This window comes from Solanum stenotomum, chromosome 3 (genome assembly GCF_019186545.1).
Source record: "Solanum stenotomum isolate F172 chromosome 3, ASM1918654v1, whole genome shotgun sequence".
Taxonomy (NCBI): Eukaryota; Viridiplantae; Streptophyta; class Magnoliopsida; order Solanales; family Solanaceae; genus Solanum; species Solanum stenotomum.
The window spans coordinates 12,408,776-12,415,163 of NC_064284.1; the positions used below are offsets into that span (position 1 = coordinate 12,408,776).

Here is a 6,388-nt window from a genome sequence, read left to right on the forward strand (position 1 = left end):
GTATAGCAAATACTCAAAATTCACAACCCTAGTCGACTTTTAAAGTAAAGCAATTAAGTAAACTAGCTGGCTAATATATTTCCTTTCCTTTCCATGTTTTTGGCCTATTTTATTTAACTTGATGCGAAATTTAAAAAAGTATAATTATTTTTTGAATTTAATGATCTTAAAAATATCATTATTGATTTATTGTCATGTGGAAAGTTGAAATTGAAGAATCACTAAAATGAGAAAAGATCATTCTTTTTTAAACAAACTAAAAAAAAAAATAGATCAAACAAATTATATCAAAAATAAAATAAAATACTAGAGTTCGAAGTAAAAGATTTTATTAATTTATTGCGCAAGCGGTGGAAAAAGCTCCAATGCCCACATTACATAGATTAGCATGACAATAATGCATGCATCGTCATACTTTTATTTCATACATATTACTGAGAACTATTAATGACCTTTAACGCCACCGATACAAATTAAAGATCCATCATGACCATAGAGTTTGCACCCAGGTTTTGCGGTACAACAATTGACACAAATTCGAGTAAGTTTTGTCGATTCAGGTGGGCAAGTCATATAGGCAACTTTAGGGTCACATTGTTGAGTACAAGCCTTGGGTTCATCACTCTGTCCTTCACACACAAACTTGTTGTCTTTACCGTAATAGTAGCAACCCTTGTAACCCGTGCAACATGTGGTGCATCCAGTGGGTTTAATTATAGTCGGTCCTTCTGAACGAGGACATTTTGAATAAGCAATTTTACGATCACATTCCTTGGAACAACGTTCGTTTGGCTTTCTTGGGTCAGATTGTCCTTCACAAATGAAAGTTCCGTTAGCACTGTAATAGTGGCAACCCTTGTAGCCTGTACAACATGTGGTACATATGGGGTTTCTTGGATCTCCTTCTGAACGTGGACATATCGCATAGCTAAAATTACCACATTCTCTAGTACAAAAGCCTGGGATTGATGATATCACGATCTTCGTCTATCGTCGCACTTACATGGAGAAACATTAATCCTACAACAAATATAAGGTATATATATTAAGGAAAAACATATATAACAATACTTGTGTATGTATCAACGAAGAATTTAAAGAGAAAACTAACTTACCAAGAACAAGCAAGCAAGCAAGGAAACTAACATCTTTGTGAACGGCCATTATGGATAATTACTTAGCACTTTGTTTTCTTTTAATTTTGGGGTTAGGAGTGTATGTCCTCCTCCACCTATATTTATAGCAAACAAGTGATCAAATAAAACTCAAAATAGTCAAACCTGTTCATTATTTCAGCTAATTAACATCAATATTCAGTCTCCTCAAATTTGTACTTGCTAGTGTAAGTTTGGCAAGGTAGGATCAAATAGAACAAAAAGAAAGTCGGATTTATTCGTTATTGAGCAGTCGTTTATAATTGACTAATTAATTTTTTATATAACAATTATTTGTATTTGACTAATCAATTTTCTTTAAAAACACTTTTACAGTAGTAATTCGTACTTGATAAATGTTCCAAAAATTCTTCTATCAAAAAGCTATTTTTTCGGCTTTTGAAAAATAACTTTTTCTAGCATTTTAAAGCACTTATTTGCCACCAAAATCAATTGGCTATTTTTTTTTAACACTTTTAGCAGCCTAGCTTTTCCCAGTACTCTTTGTGCCGTTTGAATTATCAGTAACTGTCCTTTTGTCATTTGGAGATACTGACCTGCTTGGATTGATTTTTCAGTTTTGATTAATTATATTTCTCACTTGTGACTTTTGATTTATTTTTGCCATTTAAATTAAAACTAATTAATGTTAATAAGTATTTTTTAACTTACTCAAACGCTATTAAACAATTGAGATCACTTAAAATGAGTCAATCTAAACTGACTAAATCCAAAGTAGAAGTGGTTACCAAGTCTAACTAACTTATTACAACTATCCAGAACGTACTTTAGCCATGTGATTATATATTGCGTATACGTTCTATATATTGATGATAAGAAAATCATAATTAATTGATTACTAACATGTTATAATAATAGATTAATACTGATTGTGCAATGTTAGATTAATACTGATAGTGTAATGTTTAATGATTTTTTTTCATGATTAATTGATTATTAACATGTTATAATAGATTTATACTGACAGTGCATTTTTTTTTTAAAAGTAATTAAACCTTCCTTGCATTGAGTATAATTCGATGGATGGTTGTTCAATTCACATAAAAAACTAAATATAAAATAGGAGTTAAATATCAAGTAAACAATGAAGCGAAATTTACATCAATGATCAATGGAGTTATTTATTAAAAATAAAAACAATGAAGCAGAGTAGGTCTGAGCTTAAGTAAACTCGGAAAAATTACCTCATGATCGGTGGCTTACCCAAGGGAAGACCAAATACCCTTAAACCTAATGATATCATGAGATCCAACAAATAACATAGAAACTTCATGTTTTTTGAAATAAAATTGTATATTTAAAAATACTGTAAATTAACAATTTAAAAGACATAAAGAATTTTTAGCAAATGAAAATGACCAACTCTAAAAATTCTAACTATGAAACATAAATTAAGACTGAGCGATAGCTAACTTAGCTTTTTCCAATGCACTTTGTAGCCGCCATTGAATTATCAATAACTTTTCGGACATACTAATTATATTCAAAATTGAAGTGTTGAATCAATTTCTCAAATTCTCACTTAACTAGTACTCCTTATGTCCACTTTTAATTATCATGTTTGTGTTTTTTGAAAATCAATTTGACTAATTTTTAAAGTTAAATTAAATTATATTAATTTATAATTTTAAACAAAAAATTTAGATATTCAAAAAGTATACGAAAAGTACTATAATTCAATTTTTTGCATATCAATATGATAAAAAAATGCACGGTAAAATGTTAGTCAAAGTTATTATCAGTTGACTCTAAAAAAGGAAACTATATATGACAATTAAAAGTGGACGGAGATAGTAATTTTTATTTTAAAAAATTACATATATTTTTTAAAAATAATAACTATCCATTAGATGATCGTATTAAAAAGAACCCTAAATTCTTAGAAGTGCTTAGGTTACCAAATCTATCTAAATTATTATAACCATCCGAAACTTTAGACTTTTGATTAATTGATAGGTTGACAAAATTAAGCCGCCCTTATAGTACTTGAGTATAATAATTAAGCAAAATGGTAGATATGTTTACTTAGGGTGTATATAGTCAACGGAAAATTGAACTAAATTGTAAATTGAGTTAAATCAAAAAAGAAACTTGATTAGTAATTTGGTTTGATTTAATTTGATATTGGAATTTATTATATAATTTGGGTTGATTTGGTTTTAAGTAAGTCAAATCGAGATCAAATTAATCTGATATTATATTTATAATTTTAAAAATATATTTTATGCATAATATTATTTACTTTGATATAACGTATAAATATTTCTTACACTTCAATTTTTTCATAGTTTTAATTTTTTAACATGTTATTTCAAGTTTGAGGCAAATAAAATAATTAATTCAACACTACGAATGCCAATAATGTTGAATATTTGTTCTTTAGTTTTATATTTAGACAATTAAAATACAAATATTCTAATTTTAATTTTTCTTTAATGTTTAGTCATGTAGTTAATACTTATTAGACTTATTTAGTACTTTTAAATTATGATAATTTTCATTATAATTTATTAATTTACAATATTTGTTTATGCGATTTTATTATTATTTTTTGTTGAATATTTAGTGTCATTACTTGTCTCATATTTTTGTGTGTTTTTTTTTAAGAAACACCTTAGATAATTGTAGTTTGGTAGGACTAACGAAATATTTGAAGCACGGTTAATTATATGTTTGTATGAATACTTTATCGAAATAATCCAAAAGCCCGAGAAACCAAAAGAAACCCGAAATTTGTTAATTTGATTTGATTTATATATTTAAAAATCCAGCACAAATAATCTAATTTAGTATTTGAAAATCCTTAATCAATCCGATCTATATATATCCCAATGGTTATCGATGGATTTCTTGGTAATTATTTGATAACTTCATAAAAATGGCAACCAGCATGTTATGATAGATTAAAATTGATTGTGCAAAAATAAATAACAATTCATTTCGTTTATTTGGAAATCTAGGAGTAATGTATTACTTGTGCAAAAATAAATAACATAATATGATGTGTAAATGATTCTTCCCCGTTTTCATGGGAGAGGGTGTGTGGCTGGAAATGGGAGGACGGAAGAATCTTGCTGAAAATTTTAACGGAATATGGTAGAATGTATTAGCAAAAATAATTTATGCATTATTTTTACTAAAACATTCTACCAAGCGATCCCTAAATAAATTAGCTGGCTAGTATACTTCCTCCATTTTAATTTATTTGGCGTAGTCTGACTTGGTATGAAATTGAAGAAAGTAAAATTTTTTTTTGAATTTTATGATCTTAAACATGTCATATGTAAAGTTAAAATTAAAAAGTTGCTAAAATTAAGTTTTGTGCACCGTTAGTGTATGAAATTTCTACACCATCAGGTACTTTTAATGAAATTTAACCATAGTAACTTATTTTAATAAAATAACAATAATTATAAAACAAAAAAAAAAAAATATATCAATAGTTGAGTCCTACTTGGATTCTAATCATATTTATTTCCATAACTAAATTATTTTCTTTCCAAACTTAAATACAATATTGAGTTTTACCGTAGGTTTCCCAGGATCATGCTTATGTAGTTCTTCAAAGCATCAAAACTTGTGAATTTGCTAAGAAATAATTTTTAGAGCATCAGGCGATTTTGAAACTTGACAAGCTTCTTCTACTTAGTGGTACGTCGTTATACAATAAGAACAAATTTCACATTTTTTTTCTCGTTTGCCGGCATAAAAAAAGCCTCTTTTGAACAATATCTTCATGAGCAAAAGAATTTCAATGTACTAAAAATAAGTGAATATAGTCTCATGAGAGGTGAATATTGTATCTTAAAATATCTTTATATTGTCCCCAATACGTTTGCTCTGCTCTTTAGAATGTTGGGAAGGAGTTTATTGATTGAACTTTCACTAATATTGAATATGTTTTATAATTGAAGTGTTGAAAAATATATGAGCAGATTCATTATTGTAAAGCTATCTGACTTTCTTAATTGTATTTTGCAGGATTAATGGAAAAATCAAATGTAGATGAGCAAAATATAGTAGTTGAAGTTCTATTAGAAGAAAGTGACATGGAGGGAACTGGACAAACTGCACCCTAAATCAGCTCTGCAAAACTCTCCATTTCCTCAAATCAATCGCCCAAATCAGCTCCGATAAGCTCTCTGGTGAGCTCCCATATATCAGAAGCAGTTTGTCCAGTTCCCTCCATGTCACTTTCTTCTAATAGAACTTCAACTCCTATATTTTGCTCATCTACATTTGATTTTCCATTAGTCCTGCAAAATACAATTAAGAAAGTTAGATAGCTTACAATAATGAATTTGCTCATATATTTTTCAACACTTCAATTATAAAACATATTCAATAATAGTGAAAGTTCAATCAATAAACTACTTCCCAATATTCTAAAGAGCAGAGCAAACATATTGGAGACAATATAAAGATATTTTAAGATACAATATTCACCTTTCATGAGACTATATTAACTTATTTTTATTACATTGAAATTCTTTTGCTCATGAAGATATTGTTCAAAAGAGGCTTTTTTATGCCGGTAAACGAGAAAAAAAATGTGAAATTTGTTCTTATTGTATAACGACGTACTACTAAGTAGAAGAAGCTTGTCAAGTTTCAAAATCGCCTGATGCTCTAAATTATTTCTTAGAAAATTCACAAGTTTTGATGCTTTGAAGAGTTACAGAAGCATGATCCTGGGAAAATCTACGGTAAAACTCAATATTGTATTTAAGTTTGGAAAGAAAATAATTTAGTTATGGAAATAAATATGATTAGAATCCAAGTAGGACTTAACTGTTGATATTTTGTTTTTTTTTTTTTTTTTTTTATAATTATTGTTATTTTATTAAAATAAGTTACTATGGTTATATTTCATTAAAAGTACCTGATGGTGTAGAAATTTCATACACTGACGGTGCACAAAACTTAAACTAAAATAGAGTTACTATGGTTAAATTTCATTAAAAGTACCTGATGTGTAGAAATTTCATACACTATTGGTGCACACAACTTAAACTCTTTAAACAAATTAAAATAAAAAGTAGATCAAACAAATTGATATGAAAAAAAAAAGAAATACTAGAGTTCAAAGTAAAAGATTTTGACGAGAGGGAGTTGCTCGATTGGTAAGCACCCCTCACTCCCAACCCGAAGATAGCGAGTTCGAGTCACCAAGGAAGCAAAAGGGGTGGGACCTCCCTAGGGAGGGTAAAAAA

General features: G+C 28.3%; 1 pseudogene across 1 annotated transcript; it reads right to left on the minus strand.

The window, feature by feature from the left end:
* Positions 1-315: 315 nt before the first annotated feature.
* LOC125858534 (proteinase inhibitor type-2-like) lies at positions 316-1,164 on the minus strand (annotated as a pseudogene). Its single transcript, XR_007445754.1, has 2 exons — positions 1,116-1,164; positions 316-1,020 (listed from the first exon to the last, which is right to left on the minus strand). The product of XR_007445754.1 is annotated as a proteinase inhibitor type-2-like (transcript).
* Positions 1,165-6,388: the final 5,224 nt, after the last annotated feature.